This window comes from Malaclemys terrapin, chromosome 6 (genome assembly GCF_027887155.1).
Source record: "Malaclemys terrapin pileata isolate rMalTer1 chromosome 6, rMalTer1.hap1, whole genome shotgun sequence".
Taxonomy (NCBI): Eukaryota; Metazoa; Chordata; order Testudines; family Emydidae; genus Malaclemys; species Malaclemys terrapin.
In genome coordinates, this window is record NC_071510.1 from 48929544 (window position 1) to 48947975 (window position 18432).

The window sequence follows — 18432 nt, forward strand, 5'->3', positions numbered from 1 at the left end:
ACAGAGTCTTAAATACAATGCTGCTGCCGTGACACACTGATATTAAGAAAAAGTAGGATTTGTGCATTTTAGCCATCAACAGGAAACACCGCAGTGCAAACCACAAGACATTTCTTGGGAATAGTTTTGAGGACCTTAAGTAAAACTGTACATATATGCTCAATCTCATTTGGACACCTAGTGGAATTCTTTGTGACAGCTGGTGATGCTAATACAATAGTTAGAGGCATAGAACTGAAAAGGTTAATTATCTCTCTGGTGAAAATATTGAGTTTTTCCCATGTATTAAGGCTTATATAACTGCATGCTATTTTCTGATAAATTCAAACCAAGGGTACATTTTTCTTCTAGTTGAGTTCATTATTTTGACTAATTTGGGGATAATTCAGCATGGTAATGTTTTTTCTCTTGTGCACAAGTCTTAAAAATTACATATTCATCAGCTTAATGCTGTTCAAAGACTTCTGAATTTAACTTTTAGCACATGCCAGAAATAAAAAAAATATTGCAAACAGAATTCATGTGCTTGTTTGCGAGTACCTCTTACATACATCCAAGAAACTTCATTTTTTTTCTTCTGTATGAACATTAGTTTATTTTACACTACAGTAAAATTGCTATTTAAACAAAGGGACAAACTATTACTGGAGTAACTATATTCATAGATTCAAGGACTGGAAGGGACCTCAAGAGGTCATCGAGTCCAGTCCCCTGACTGCATGGCAGGACCAAATACTGTCTAGACCATCCCTGATAGACATTTATCTAACCTACTCTTAAATATCTCCAGAGTTGGAGATTCCACAACCTCCCTAGGCAATTTATTCCAGTGTTTAACCACCCTGACAGTTAGGAACTTTTTCCTAATGTCCAACCTAGACCTCCCTTGCTGCAGTTTAAACCCATTGCTTCTTGTTCTATCCTTAGAGGCTAAGGTGAACAAATTTTCTCCCTCCTCCTTATGACACCCTTTTAAATACCTGAAAATTGCTATCATGTCCCCTCTCAGTTTTCTCTTTTCTAAACTAAACAAACCCAATTCTTTCAGCATTCCTTCATAGGTCATGTTCTCAAGACCTTTAATCATTCTCGTTGCTCTTCTCTGGACCCTTTCCAATTTCTCCACATCTTTTTTGAAATGCGGTGCCCAGAACTGGACACAATACTCCAGCTGAAGCCTAACCAGAGCAGAGTAGAGCGGAAGAATGACTTCTCATGTCTTGCTCACAACACACCTGTTAATACATCCCAGAATCATGTTTGCTTTTTTTGCAACAGCATCACACTGTTGACTCATATTTAGCTTGTGTTCCACTATAACCCCTAGATCCCTTTCTGCCGTACTCCTTCCTAGACAGTCTCTTCCCATTCTGTATGTGTGAAAATATGGACTTCTATGGCATTTCATCAAAGATGAATTTGGCCCAAAATTGTGGACTGAAAGCATTTGGATATATGAGGTGTAAGGAATTCAAAATTGCGGACATAACCAACATTCAGATGTTTGTAGCATTGTTGTAGCCATGCTGATTATCACTTTTCACAAAACTGTCACTCTATATCTGACTTCTCAGGCGTCTTCTTCAAAGGAAATCTTCACAACATTGTCATAAAACCTGTCAGCTTAAACTCATAACTTCACAGTCTTAGGCTACATCTACACTACAGGGGGGAGTCGATTTAAGATACGCAAATTCAGCTACGTGAATAGCGTAGCTGAATTCGACGTATCACAGCCGACTTACCCCGCTGTGAGGACGGTGGCAAAATCGACCTCTGCGGCTTCCTGTCGACGGCGCTTACTCCCACCTCCGCTGGTGGAGTAAGAGCGTCAATTCGGGGATCGCTTGTCGCATCCCAACAGGACGCGATAAATCGATCCCCGAGAGGTCGATTTCTACCCGCCGATTCAGGTGGGTAGTGTAGACCTAGCCTTAGAGACATTGTTATAATAAACCATAAATCCAATCTGTAACCCACTAAGCTCCCTGTTTTATCCTATGACTGCAGAGGTGTGAACAGGCCACTTCATCTTGAATAATCTCTTAAAATGTGTGTTAACTACTTATGCTCAACAATCTGTTCAACCTTGTATTTAGCTGTGACACTGAGTACATTTCCCAGACCTGAAGAAGAGCTCTGTGTTGCTTGGAAGCTTGTTTCTTTCGCCAACAGAAGTTGGTCCAACAGAAGATATTACCTCACCCACCTTGCCATTCAGGTAAGATGGTATTTGGATTCAATAAGTAAGTATATTTTTCCCATTTCCCATATATTGTTGTCTGCATATTTGCAGTTATTTTTTCTTTTTTTTTTCTAAGCATACCACATGAACTTATAGTAATATGGACTGACACAATTTCAGTAGCGCCTGGAGACATTAGCTAAAGTCAATGCCTGCATGAAGCAAATTTTATAAAGTTGATTTAATCTATCAAATTCCTGTTATGAGGCTGTCGATCATTCCTGTAGCAGCAGAGGAGCCACTGCTTGTTTTCTCTGATCCCAAAGGGGGGGGAGGAATCAATGCTGGTACCTCATATTCCCCTATGTTGTGGGAAGGAAAAGAATTTTTGCCCAGGAGGATTCTTATTAAGGGAGAAAAATAAAGACATTATCTTTTTTTTCTTTCTTTCTGTGAGAAGATCAAGACAAAGGGAGAAAGTAGGAAGAGCCCCCGAGTGTAATCCTTGCTCCATTGGAGTCAATGGTAAAACTCCCAGTGACTTCAGTGGGGCCAGGATTTCATCCCATTTTTCATCTTCTCCCATTGTAAAAGGAAGGGCTCCATAATGGGGGAGAAAAAGCAATCATAGTCCTCTCCATCCCCATAGTGGGATGGGGGGAGGAGAAGCAGAAGAAAGAAGAGTAAGACACGTGAAGCTAAAGAAGAGCTGCTGCTAGTCCCACCTTGCTAGCTAGAATAGAAGATAAATGGATAAGTTTGAATAGGTCTTTTCCTTCTTAGATAAAGAAAATGAACCACATTCACTTTACTTGTAATTACCCTCAGACCCAAAAATCTATTTTCTAACTCCACCTTCAATCTTTTCACAGGTAATGGGAAAAATACTCATTAAAATAATCTCACTTCACTGAACCAGATAGTTATGGGTTTGGGTTTTTTGTTTTGTTTGTTCTTTGGTCAAAACTTCTTATGTGATTCATTTATATTTCCTTGTTTGAAACATATTCTAAGGAAAAGGTTGCTAGGTAAATTGTTCTTGAAATGACAATTTTCAAGGGGAAAAGTTTTAAGAGTAGGCCTCTTTTAAATTCATAGATGTCAGGTCTTATAAAATGAATCAGGTTAAGACGACAGGTCCCATAATGTTTGCCAGCTATCCCAGCTCATCTCCAGTCAGAATCAATGGCACAATCCAATTGCACATTTCTCAAGATGCATCTGTCTGAAGCAATGTGTATTTACTCCCAGGCACTCAAATCATCCTGTGGAGTTTACATTTTTGTTGTTTCCATTTACCCTGATCATGCTAAAATTATAGAAGGTAAGCAACTTTTCTGAAACATGTATGAAATTCACATTTTCCCTTCTCACAAAACTTTCAATACATGATGCATGTTTATTCAATATATAGTGTACAAAACTTTGCCCAAGTATAAGTCGTTCGGAGCGACTTGTCTCATGACATCGGAGTACCTCACAATCTTTCTGTATTAATCCCCATTCTTTATCCCTTTGAGCTAGAGAAGTGCTATTGGCCTCATGGTTACAATTAGGGAAATCACAAGGGCTGGATCCACAAAGAGGATTTAGGCATTGCAATCCTCAACCTAAATGTAGGCATCCTTCCACCTAGTGAAATGGACAGCCTTGCAGTGGGTGCCCAGTGTCCCAGTATAATGCCTGGGGAGACTTATGCATCTAAGAAAGGGATGCAGAAAAGCTAGCAAAAAGAGTTGAAAGCTACCTTACCTAGACAGTAGGAAATGCCAAGGAAGGGGGTTGGCCTAATCTCCTCCCCTAAAAGGGATTTACTTGCCTATTGCTCCTTGGGATTCACACCTGTGAACCCTCTTCTGGAGTTAAACACCTAAGCTAGGTCAGCCCTTTCTCATGAGGAAAGCCAGAGACTAGACTAGACTAGACAGAGTTAGACTCCCTAACTCATTATAACCAGTAACCCCATGAATATGGCACTCACCTGGGATATGGGAGCCTTGTTTTCAAATTGTATCTCTGTATCCCATCTTCAGAGGGATTTGAATATGGGTCTTCCATATCCCAGGTGAGTACTGTTACCCCCAGGCTACTGAATTCTCCCACCTCCTCCTGGTGGTCTTTTATCTGACTTAGCTGTGCTCTGAGCATGTCTACCAGTTCAGAGACCTTCAAGTGACATAGGACAGGGAATGCCTACTTTGAGAATCCCACTGGGCTTTGTAGCCTAATCTATAGTTTATGTATTATTATATTGTATTCATAATTCCAGTTACCACTTTTGAGAATCAGGTTCTTGTCCCAAGTTCAGGCCCAGTATTATTAAAATTACTGTATAGTTGGGAAATCCAATGTGCACAGTTGCAACACTCACACTATAGGACCCCTTCTAAATTTACAATAGTTTATTAATACATTTAACGAAGTTACAAACTTTCTAACCCAGAAAGGTAAGTAGAGCTAATACAGAATGTACATCCGAACATCCATATACTCACACCATCCCTTTGAGAACAACCTGACATATTAGCCATTATCTTCCTCATCCCCAGTTGCCATTATCCTAGAACCTTCCCAGGGCTACATCTCCCTCTCTCCTACTGCCCACAGGTTGGGATAAAACTTTTATATGTTATGCTGATGCTACTGTATTTTATGCATATTCAGTTGGGGTTTCTTCCCTCTTCCTAATTTCTATTTCCTATGTTGGGGTGTCCTTATCACATAGGTTAGTATATTAATAATCTCAATTTATGATCATAAATGTCAATTCAATCCCATGGCACTCTTGTGGTCAGACATTTCTGGATGTTCTATCCAAAAGTCAGTGTTAGCTCATGTTCTTGTGGTTAGCTGATATCATTATGGTCAAAATTCCCCCTTACACACTATTTCCAGTTCCCCAAAACTCAGGGGTGACTGTTAGGCCATTTATCTGTGCCAAAGTTCTTAGGCCTCAAGCCTTACGCTAATTGCTGAAGCCAATGTCTTACAGGATACAGGCTTACAGGATCCTCGCATTACTGTGGAATAAAATAAATTCTAGAGCTACCTCTATGGGCTACAGTGTAAGCATGAGCTAGGGCACCAAGAATTAGTAATCAGCAGTAATTGGACTTAGGTGCCATGCCCACCAACAGAAACCTAGGTGTCTTAGAAATTTAGGTGTCCCACAATGTTAAGCAGCAGCTGACTGATGGTTTTGAGAGAGCTAGTCAGCTCCCCTTACTGGAGCTGGAAGGCCAATGGCAGGTAAAGAAGCTGCTCCCCCCCAATCCACCCCTTTCTCCCACATATACTGTGTGGTACAAAGAGGAGGTTTGGTCCAGCATGTATGAGCAGAAGCTCTACCCCCTTCTCCCCATCCCAGCAGTTGCTCATCCCCCAGAGATGGGAAGGGGATTTCATTCATTCTGGAGCTGAGAATTCCCACAATGCACTCCACCTTGAGAATGTGTCTCTTTTGGCTTACTAACACATATTTGACATTTAATATTAACTGATTGCAAAGAACTCATACTATCTCAAATTAATGAAATCAAATTGAGTTTTACAGGTGACATTAATTTAATTTGCTGATCATACAGAAAAATATATAGCTGATATGTGTGGCCACAGATGCGTTCAGGTAGCTGTTGTCTTGATATCCATTCAGTTACAGCTTTGACGTTAATCACATTTTAAAGTTTTTCCCTCCTCTGCAAAATCATAGAAGGAAAATTAACAGCTGAATGACCAGCCTTTTTCAGAGCTGTGCCTACAACATTCAGCAATTTAAACATTGTAAAGGCAAAGTCAAACAATGATAATAATCTGTAAAGTGAGGGCCTCCAAGCACATCTTGGAAATAAGTGGTTTAAAAGATCATTTCATTTCCAACATGGTGAGCAGAAATGGAAAAACTGCATGAGGTCAACATCTCTTTCAAGATGCATTTTGAAAATCAAACTGAAGCAAGTGTTGTTGTTATTATTATACAGGGAAAAAGTTATATGTTTAATTCCATTGCCAATCTATACTTAACAAGAAGTTAATAGAAAGGCAACAAAGGCAGGCTAATCTATGGAACTCTGACCTGTCAAATATGATAATCTAATGGAGGACATCCTGATTTAAGTATCCACCACTGATGTAAATCAAGAAGATTTCCTTTGGTGTTTTCAACAACTGTAACTGCTGGGGGAGATATGGGGAAGAGCAAACTTCTCTAACTCTCACACTACTAAATAGTATCCAAAAATGGGTCTCTTTTCACTTTAATGGGATTATTTTGGTTTTAGTAGAGATGGGTCCAAGATTAAAAAAAAATACAGATTTAGATTTTTGACCTCTGCTCCCCAAAATATAAGAGTTTGTGGATGTGTTGTACTTCTCTTAATATGGAGATATGGACTAGCTGTTAAACGGATATCTGTGTCCAGCTTCAGGGGTGGGAGAGAAAGAAGATCAGAAAAGAGTCTAAGGAACAGACATTTTAAGGTAAATAAAGAAAAAGAATACCTTTGAAATATAAATACATGTAAATAAAAAACAGGTCATAAGACAATTCTGATTAGAAGAAATTTTTCTTCCACAATTTCCATGAAAACTCACTGCTATAATGATTAAAGAACCTAAAAATGATGATAGATTATTTATCCAGACTTCTTTCATAACTGAGGCTTCCCATTGGGCAGAAAAATCCCACAAGAATAACTTCTCTCACAGTAACTCAGCATATGTGCATCTGGCTGAAGTATCTGAAAATAAAGTAATCTTTTAAAATGTAAACCAAACTTTCTTCAAATCCAAAATGAGGCCCAATTCAGGTTCTGTTGGAGAGTTAGCAAACAGGTCAAGTGGCTTCTGCAGTTATCTGAACCAGTTTGCAATCTACTGGTTATATACTGACTCTGGAATTGACATTTCTAAAACATTAGCTAAAAATCACAAATATATGGTATAAAGTAGTATTTGTTTATAGTGAAATTGAATGAAAATGCCAGATTGCAATAAATTAAAATATAACATTACAATTCTGGCTATAGTGAATCTTCAGTGAAGGTGTCATGGGAAAAAGAGTTATAGGAGAATTTTAATCTATATATAAAATATCCAATTGACCCCTATCCCCAGCCACCAAAAGAGCAAGCCACAGTTCCTGGGAAATGAATGTACATTCATAGCATCTTAAAGCCTAATCATGTTTGAATAAATACTGATTTTGTCGCCAACCAGAGATTGGCCAACCAGTTCTGTCATCCTCATTATAGTAAAAAATTCCACTAACATCAATGGGAGTCAGGGCTGGCTCCAGGCACCAGCTGACCAAGCACGTGCTTGGGGCGGCACCTTGTAAGGGGCGGCCAATCTTGGGGTGATAGGAGGCGCTCGGGGTTTTTTTTGTTGTTTTTGTTTTGGCTGGGCAGCGCTCGGGGGGAGGGGACTGTTTGTGTTTTGGCGCTCAGGGGGGTGTTTCGGCAAGGCAGCGCTCTTTTTTTTTTTTTTTTTTTTTGCTTGGGGCAGAAAAAAGTTAGAGCCAGCCCTGATGGGAGTTTTGCCTGGGGAAGGCTTTCAGGATCACACACCAGGTCTATCAAAAGGGGATGGGGAAAAAAACCCTAAACATAGAAAATAAAATCAAACCAATTGCAAATATATGTTCAGGGTTATCCTTCAATTGCTTGCATTCAGAGGGAAGATGATAGTAGACTCACAAATACAACCATTTAATCTAGTACAATTTTAGTTAGTTAATTTGATAACTAATTTAATTTAGTTACTTTAATTAAATTAGATCAGACAAGAATTCTGTTTTCCTAGTTCTAGGCAAAACAGACACAGCCTGTAATAGCAACCACTGAGACAACAGACTATGTGACAGGAGTACAATCTTTTGTAACCCTTATTCATGTCATATGACTGGAACCAGGAAATGAAAATGTCAGTCTCATACCAGCACCCTGTGTGTCACACCTCAGACATGTGATTATTTACCCCCAATTAATCTACTTAGCAACAAGCACTGAGGGTTCACTGACCTGTAGAGAACATGGCTTCTGCTGACTAATGAACTTCTATTGTTGAAATAAATAAAATAAATAAATAAATGAATAAATGCCTTCGTATTGACATAGTGACATACTAACTACAGAATTGAAGGCACTGCTGTGGACAGGATAGATACCGCGATGTCAAAAATTCAAGGCAGAATGAATTATAATTTTTTGCTGATAAAAGGAAAGGCACGAATTCCCTTTAGTAAAACAGATACCATACATTGCAGCTATCGAAGGGTAGAAGTCAGTGGTAGTTATTGAACTGCTGAATTCCAATTCCTACTGTTAACATAACAGTCAACGAGAAATTGAGCTGCAAATCGAATGCAGTTAGGTCTTGTTTTTTTATTTTTCTTCTCTTGATTAGCTGTAACCACTTATATTGACAGCTTTTGGTCAACATCCCTCATTCTGAAAAATTGCCCTGAAGGAGAGTTCTTTCAAATGAATACTGAAATGTAATTCTCCTTTGTTTTTTCCCCTTTCATAGAGTATTTTGTTGAGTAAGCATGAGGGTGCAATGAACACTGGACTGAGAGCCACAGACAGGCCACTGGAAAAAAGCATAAATAGAATCCATAGCATGGTATGAAGAGATGAATTCATGGATTAAAGCAGCACCCAGTAAAACTGCTACACTTAAAGGTTTGCCGGCATTTCTACTTTCAGGAGTTTATATTCAAAATTGCATTGGGTTAAATCTTAGTCACCCCAGATATGATTATTTCCGTTGACAGCCTCAGCAGCAGCCAGGATCAAGGATTGAACAGGCTTGAAATTTGAACTATCTGCTTTGCACAAGCATTGGTATGGTATCATGATTTAAAAAAAAAAAAAAATCTTATGCCACTGTGTGCAAAAGATGAAGAAAAGTTTCTTTATTTGTGCTGTAATAGAAGTTAAGTCCCCACCAAGCACAGCAGATCTGGGCTGCCTTCACTCAGACAGTCAAGTTCCTCCATCCCCCTCTGCTCTGAGGTATTTTTCTGTCAGTGGGAGCACAAAGTTAACCTCACTTGAACTGAGACGTTCAGAAAGAGTTGTTTGCTGAAATTCAGGAGGTTCTGGGAGAGCTTTGGGTTATAATCTATGAGTTAAGTATCTGAGGGATAGCCGTGTTAGTCTGGATCTGTAAAAAGCGACAAAGAATCCTGTGGCACCTTATAGACTAAAAGACGTATTGGAGCATAAGCTTTTGTGGGTGAATGCCCACTTCGTCAGATGCATGTAGTGGAAATTTCCAGAGGCAGCTATAAATATGTAGGCAAGAAACAGTCTAGAGAGAACGAGGTTAGTTCAATCAGGGAGGATGAGGCCCTCTTCTAGCAGTTGAGGTGTGAACACGAAGGGAGGAGAAACTGCTTTTGTAGTTGGCTAGCCATTCAGTCTTTGTTTAATCCTGAGCTGATGGTGTCAAATTTGCAAATGAACTCAAGTTTCTCTTTGAAGTCTGCTCCTAAATTTTTTTTCTGAAGGATGGCTACCTTTAAATCTGCTATTGTGTGTCCAGGGAGGTTAAAGTGTTCTCCTACAGGTTTTTGTATATTGCCATTCCTAATATCTGATTTGTGTCCATTTATCCTTTTACGTAGGGATTGTCCAGTTTGGCCGATGTACATAGCAGAGGGGCATTGCTGGCATATGATGGCGTATATTACATTGGTGGACGTGCAGGTGAATGAATCGGTGATGTGGCTGATCTGGTTCGGTCCTGTGATGGTGTCACTGGTGTAAATATGTAGGCAGAATTGGCATCGAGGTTTGTTGCATGGATTGGTTCCTGAGTTAGAATTACTATGGTGGTGTGTGGCTGCTGGTGAGAATATGCTTAAGGTTGGCGGGTTGTCTGTGGGTGAGGACTGGCCTGCCTCCCAAGGCCTGTGAAAGCGAGGGATCGTTGTCCAGGATGGGCTATAGATCACTGATGATGCGCTGGAGAGGTTTTAGCTGAGGACTGTAGGTGATGGCCAGTGGAGTTCTGTTGGTTTCTATGAGTTATATCTCCTGGGTGAAGGCTTTGGGAAGTTCTGGGTCTGTTATTTAGGAGATCAAGTGCTACCTGTGGGGTGGACAAGGTGTCAGCTATCCAAAGGTCTTGTGAGGTCTATACTTACAAAACCATCTATTGACAAACAATTCCAGGTATTATTCTATTTTTACAACCTCTCTGGGTTTGGTAAAGATTAACAAACAGGTTACAATTTCAGGCATGCAGAAAAAGGCAATTCCATTACATGGAAGATTTTGATATTTCAACATATAGTTTCATTCCAATTAGGAATGAAAACCAAAAATTTCATAAAAGTTCTCTGTAAAAGGGAATGGCACCTCAGGACAGGGTCTGCTTGGCAGTCTGCTTTGAAGCCACAGAGCCTGGAAGCCTTAAGGTCGGGGTCCGTGGAGCATTTCTCATGGCTAGCTGATCCAGGGACGAAGACGAGGCTCTCAAGCAGGCTGCTAAGAATCTGGGCAGGCAAACTTGCAAGAAACCAGGCAGGTCTTGAATTGAACCCTGCTTGGTTTCTAGCTGTACTTAGGTGAAATTTGACCACCTCCACAAAAATATTCTAATTTTGCCAAAATGTCAGAAAATTCTTACCAAACAATTCAACAAAGATATACTGGCACTAGAAAAGGTTCAGAGAAGGGCAACTAAAATGATTAGGGGTTTGGAATGGGTCCCATATGAGGAGAGATTAAAGAGGCTAGGACTATTCAGCTTGGAAAAGAGGAGACTAAGGGGAGATATGATAGAAGTATAGAAAATCATGAGTGATGTGGAGAAAGTGGATAAGGAAAAGTTATTTACTTATTCCCATAATACAAGAACTAGGGGTCACCAAATGAAATTAAATAGGCAGCAGGTTTAAAACAAATACAAGGAAGTTCTTCTTCATGCAGTGCAGAGTCAACTTGTGGAACTCCTTACCTGAGGAGGTTGTGAAGGCTAGGACTATAACAGTGTTTAAAAGAGAACTGGATAAATTCATGGTGGTTAAGTCCATTAATGGCTATTAGCCAGAATGGGTAAGGAATGGTGTCCCTAGCCTCTGTCTGTCAGAGGATGGAGATAGATGGCAGGAGAGAGATCACTTGATCATTGCCTGTTAGGTCCACTCCCTCTGGGGCACCTGGCATTGGCCACTGTTGGGCTAGACAGACCTTTTGTCTGACCCGGTACGGCCGTTCTTATGTACCTGAATTTTTCCAACCGTGCACTAGTTGGAATTTTCAGATTTTCTTGATCCCAGCTAGCCTATTTCAAACATGGGTATAGAAATAGTGCTCATATCATGGTCAATGTCACCTTCCTGGTAATAGATAAAAATCAAGTGTCTGCACTAACTCAGCTGCCTTTAATATTGTTAGTTGGGAAGATTTGAGGACATTGTGGTCCTTAAGAGGGGGAGATGGAATTGCTTTTGAATAGCTCTACTCCTTTTCTTTTTGAGATCTCCCAGGAGGTAGTGTAGAGTTATTGTTCTTCTGCCCCAAGGGCTCTCTCAAAGATGTTCCATTTTGTTGTCCCTCTTGTTCAATGTATACACGAGGCTACTGTGATGATTAAGAAGAGGCATAGGTTATGGTGCCTTCAGTATGTTGACAACACCTACTTCTATGTCTCCATCTCATCCAAACTACCTGGTATGGGTGACTTACCTAGTATCTTGCCAATATTAGGGCTTGAATGTAGGTTAGTGGGATAAGGCTCAATCCAGGCAAACTGAGATAACATTGATACATTGGAGGAAGGAACCTTAACAAACAGCAGTAATATAATTTGCTTAATTGAAGGGGTGCATTTTCCACACAGATTCACATTTAGGTGTCTACCATATTTGACTATTTAGAAACAAGTTAAGCAGGCAGCCACATTCTCCTCTAGTAAGTGGTGCTTAAAGAAGGGGACACATTACAATGTTGCTCTGAAATCTGCCCTTTTAGTTCACAGCTGGAATTTAATGCATTTGATTTTTAGTCTAAAAAGCTTGAAATGACTACCGATCTGGCCAGCTGTCTCTACCATCTCTTGCCATCAATGTCACCAACATAGTTGTAACCAGAATAGGCACTTGTGCTATGAAGCATCTAAGTGAAGGAGGGAGATGGTGGTTGAGTGCTTTCTCTGAGTGGTCCCTGACTTTGGAATTCACTCATCGCCTCAGTCTGCCCTACAAAGCACACAGTAAGGCTACTTTCCTGAGCTTTTGGTGATGTGCTTGATAGATTTTTGCAAGCTGAGGTCAGTCTCGATGGGTTAGTCATATTTTGATTAGTTTGCATATTTTAAATATTTGTATAAGATCCAGACCCTCAGGGTGGCCCTTAACATAAATTTGAATAAATACATCTAAATATTAATCTTTTGCCTCTTCAATATCAGCTCCCCTACTGTGAAAAATACCATGACATAAGTAAATAAAAGGGTTATACCAAGAGGTAGGGGACAATGATATTGTGGAGGAAGACAAATATAATTGCACTTCAAATGTTATTTCATAATTAAGATGTAGAATTTGAGGATCTTTTGAAATGTTAGCCATTACGAACAGACGCTGCAAGAGAGGAACATGAACAAGAACAATGGAATTAAAAGCCTCAATAATTTCAAAGTTATGTTTGGTGAGGGCACTGACGGCACATTAGAACACCTAAACCTCCAGCTCCCACAACTTGTTTTGCTGTTCCACATGCAGTGTATGATAAGAGCTCATTTGGTTTTATTCTTAAATCTATTATCTTAACATTTTATTGTTTACATTTTTTAAAAATGTCTATTAGATTTGGGGGCAACGGAAGTTTTTGCCCTTGTTCTAAGGCCTTTAGTGCGTTTCGAGAAGGCAAAGATACACAGCAATTTACTTTTTGACAAATATTGGAGTCTGGCCTTTTCTTTATATCACCTCACATTCAAATGGAAAAAGTTAAACGCTTTTGTTCTGTTAGCTGTGTGCAAAATTACATTGGTACTCGCCTAATTAAGGTTAATTGTTGATCACTGGACCCATTGCCGCTATTGAAGATAATTCAGCAGACTGGTGAGAGTAAATAAGTGTCAAATGAGTACTCCAGGGCCAAAAGCTGCATTGCAGGGGACTCACTGGAATGGATTTGAAAATGTTGCATTTTATTTTAAGGGATCATCTTCCCTGCTCGGGATGTATTTTTGTTGTTGTTTTTATCTTTATGGAATACACACATATTGTTTTGTTTTTTAATGGCTAAAATTCTTTAAAATAATCTAGGGCCAGAGTGCTCCAAATAGGGATGGGTTCATGATGGGGATGCCTGCACCAGGGGCAGCTTTTGGATGCATAATCCTTCCCAGATTTCTTCAATCATATGGGAGTTTGCAAATTGCACCATCCCATATGGTGGTGTGGCAGGCTCCCTACTGCCCTGTTCAGCGTGACCAGGCAGTTTCACAGGTCAGTGGGGGAGGGTTCTATTTCTGCTGCAGCCCCTTATGGGGTTGTTTGCACTCTACAGACCATGTGGCTGGTGCAGTCCCTGGTCTCTGGCTACCCTCCCCACTTTCTCAGAACTTGTCACATCTCTGAAAAGAGAAGACAAAAGGCTGGTTCATGGCATATCCCTCCCATGACCTGGACGCAATCTCTCACTTAATGAGAGTACAGACAAGCCTCAGTTATTGTATGTACGTATTTTTTGTAATTACTTTTGTGCTTGCCCTTTGCTATTATAAAGTGCTCTCTTGAGCTCTTCGAGTAAAACTTGAGCGGCCTGAAACTCAGTTGTTTTAATTCACAGAGATCCATGCAGACATTTTTGTTTCAATCTGTGTGGATTTGTACATGCTAACTCTCCAGTTTCCCTTTGTGTTTTGGATTTGAGCAAAAGATTTCAAATCTTAGTTTCCCTTCATTGTCACATTAAAACCCACTTTTTATAATTACTTCAATGCAATTTTAAGAGACCATTAATTGGAGTGCCTGAGGTTTTGGATGCCCAATTTTAGATAGCTAGGGCCAGATGTTCAAAAGTATTAAACATCCCAAACCTCCAGCTGTAATCAGAGCTGCAGGTACTCAGCAGCTTTGAAGATCAGACAATCATCATCATCATCATCATCGTGTTCCTATTACACCTCTGGCATTTAGGTCAGCGACGAAACTCCTCCACTCCTGTCCATTTCTGACAAGTCTTTCAATGGTTCCCCAGTTTTTTCAGCTCTGCTTCTACAGTACTTCACCACGTTTTTGGGCGGCCTTATTTTCGCTTGCCTTCAGGTGTCGATCTTATTGCTACTCTGGTGTTGGAATCAGTTTGCATCCGAAGCACATGGCCAATCCATCTCCAACGCCTTCTGGCAATGATGGTGCTCAGATCGTCTTGGCTGCACTGTGTCAATAGATCTTGGTTTGAGATGGTTCTGGGCCAAAAGATACGGAGGATTTTTCTGAGGCAAGTTGTATGGAATGAAGACAGTTTGGACATGTCATACTTTCTCATTCCCCAGCATTCTGCACTATAAAGTAATGTTGAAAGTACACAACTCTGATAAATCTTGAGTTTGGTTTTGGTGTTGTATTTTGATGATTTCCAGATTGTATTTAAGCTCCTGAAAGTGTTCCTGGCTTTATTGATTTTGTTCGGATGTCCCGGCTTGTTCCACCATCCAGACTGATGGTGCTACCCAAGTATGTTGATGTTTCTACACTGGTGAGAACATAATCCTCTATCCGTATGGTGATGGTGAGGCAATATTAAAGGTAATGATATCTGTCTTATTGCGGTTGATTTTCAGTCCAATTTGCTGGCAGAATGTGTTGAGTTGTTTTTTTTCTTGTATATGGTGTTGGGTATGTGATAGGAAGATCAAACAATAGGTGTATCAAATTTGGCCCCCAAAATTAATGAACAGTTTGAAAGTTAAGCCCTAAAAATCAGTCTGTTTTCTTGAAAAGCTGACTTTAGTAAGCCTTTCATAAACCACAGGCCCCAGTCCTGCAAACATTGATGCATATGCTTCACTTTAGGCATGTGCGAATTGATCCATTGACCTCAACAGGATTCCTTATGTGAGTAAAGTTAAGTACCTGCCTAAATGTTTGTGGGACTGGGGCCTTAGTCTGAAGTTAGAGTGTGATGAAACTCTGAAATTAGACAAGGTTCTTATATTGTCTGCTGTCCTTGAAAACATTTTGTTCTGTTCTAGGTGACTAAGTACTGCAAACTGAAATGAAGTGGGTTATTTTTAAATCACCCAAATGGCAAACAAAAGCATGCTGTAATACCAGAGAGAGAGAAAAAGAAAAGCTAGCTTATAGAATACCTTATAAGTATTGCAGTTAATGGGAATTAACCATCAAAATGTTTTAGCAATGGAGAAAACAGCTTCTGTGGAAAATTTTGATTTTGTGGAATATTTTAAAAGTTTTCCACAGAGAAAACAAACTAAATATTTTGTTTTAGGCTACATTGATTTTGTTTTTTGTCCATCTGAGCTTTCATTCGGGTGCCTCATGCCCCTCTTCTCTTCTATGAGCCGAACTCTATTGCTGGACTATATCTCCCGTGATGCACAGCAATCTCCCCTCTGGCCGAAACTCTGTGGTGTAGTTTGTGAGTCCCATGACCACTTTGAATCATGGGGCGTTGCAGTACAGCCCTGGAACCCGGTCCATAGAGAAGAATAGTGACATGAGTCACCCGAACGGCAGCTCCCCGGAAGCACTGCAGCAGCTCAGGCAGACATAGTTCAATGTCCGAGTCAAAATGAAACAATGACATTTCTGACTCAAGATGTTTTCTGTTATGTGACATTTGAATTTTTGGTCCCAATTCTGGATGAAAACAAATATCAACATATCGGAATTTCTCACAGGATGAAAATTTCAATGTTCAACCAGCTCTGTTGTAAGAAAGCTGCTGAACAGTAATAAATCAGGTAAGGACAGTGTGATGAATCTGCTGAGGATGAATCTCATATTGCTCTTCTGGCCTCACTGGACGGTAACAAAGCAGCCAGAAAGGGACAGTTCTATGAAAGTGGGAAAGAGAGTTGAATAACTGGGGATCTGGGGGACAGTGGTAAGGTAGCTGTTGCTAGTTCAGTCTAATTGAGCTGGCTTTTCCAAGATTGCGTGGGTGCATTTGGGTATGAACTTGCTTTAAGAGTAATAGGACTCATGTTGACAACATAGCTAAAAATACAGACAAGTACCTGAAAATAAACAGACCTGACTCCATGACATCAATTTCTCTCCAGCCTGGAAACTGAGCTGCTACAAAGCCACCAAACTGATAAGAAGTCTTCTGCCCAGAGGTTATCTAGCTTTCTTTATCTAAGTATTTCGGTATCACCTATCATCACAGTATTACAGGCTTCATAAAGGATAGTAAGGAACAATGAGAGCTGTTCATAACATACAAATATTTCTCCATCTGTTCTTTTTGGTCAGCCTGTTTGGCACAGGTATAGCAGATATTATTTTTCTTGGGAAAGAACTCTACATCTGTCATAACTATTAAGGGAAGGGTAACAGCTGTCCTGTGTACAGTACTATAAAATCCCTCCTGGCCAGAGACTCCAAAATCCTTTTCCCTGTAAAGGGTTAAGAAGCTCAGGTAACCTGGCTGGCATCTGACCCAAAGGACCAATAAGGGGACAAGATACTTTCAAATCTTGGGGGGTGGGAGGAAGGCTTTTGTTTGTGCTCTTTGTTTGGGAGTTCATTCGCTCTTGGGACTGAGAGGGACCAGACATCAATCCAGGTTCTCCACATCTTTCTAAACAAGTCTCTCCTATTTCAAACTTGTAAGTAAATAGCCAGGCAAGGCATGTTAGTTTTCCTTTGTTTTCTCAACTTGTAAATGTACCTTTTACTAGAGTGTTTATCTTTGTTTGCTGTACTTTGAACCTAAGACTAGAGGGGAGTCCTCTGAGCTCTTTAAGTTTGATTACCCTGTAAAGTTATTTTCCATACTGATTTTACAGAGATGATTTTTACCTTTTTCTTTCATTAAAAACCTTCTTTTTAAGAACCTGATTGATTTTTTCCTTGTTTTAGATCCAAGGGGGTTGGATTTGTATTCACCAGGAGTTGGTGGGAGAAAGAAGGGGGGATGGTTAATTTCTCCTTGTTTTAAGATCCCAGGGGGGTTGGAACTGTATTCACCAGGAGTTGGTGGGAGGAAGGAGGGGAATGGTTAATGTCTCCTTGTTTTAAGATCCAAGGGGTTTGGATCTGTATTCACCAGGGAATTGGTGAAGGTCTCTCAAGGCTACCCAGGGAAGGAAATTAGCCTTGGGATGGTGGCAGCGGACCAGAGCTAAGCTGGTAGTTAAGCTTAGAAGTTTTCATACAGGCCCCTACATTTGTACCCTAAAGTTCAAAGTGGGGATACAGCCTTGACAACATCCTTATTTAAGTAAGCAGTCCATACAATCACACAGTCCCTGCCTTTGAATGTAGAACTGCCTCCCTAGAATATAGGGCTCCTTCAAGGAGTTGACAATAAAAGAATCAGTTTCTTAGGGCAAATAAATACCTTCCAATAAACAAAACATTTTCCCCCTTTAGGCCTAATGCTGCAGTCCTCACTTACAGGAGTAGTCCTATTGAAGTCAAGGCAAGAGTATACCCTTTATGTGCTTGTTAGTCAATGTATTGACTTTTCTGCATTTACAATGTGTTTAAACATTAAACAACTCTATTATGTAAATTATTAAAAAGGGAAAATGTATACTATAAGCTTGTAAAGAGTTATATTTAGCATAAGGAAGGGACTCAGCAAAATGCATTGCAGCATCAAGACTCTGATGTGGCAGCTGTTTTCTATGCTGCCGCAGGAACTTTGTTAAGAATACAGCAAAGTAGCAGATGTTTGAGAGCTATAAGGGTGTTGGTATATTTATTACCTGTTTCTATGGGCAACATAACCCCTATTATTTGAATTTCTGTTGCTTAGATCACAAAATGAATATTAGATTGATATTGTAAAAGGTTTTAAGTGACCCTTTTAGAATTAATTCTCTGGTTGCTAGCACTTCATTCATTTATCTAAAGCCTTATGAAATTACTAGCACTGATGTTGTGGAATTCCAATTTCCAGCTTGTCTGTACCTGAGGGCTTGCTTTCTTGAAAGTAAAAAAGTTCTGGATATTACAACAATCACTCGAGGGTTGTTTTGTGGTAATATTAATGGGAAGGAGGGTGATCTGCCATCCTGTAATATACTCCGTC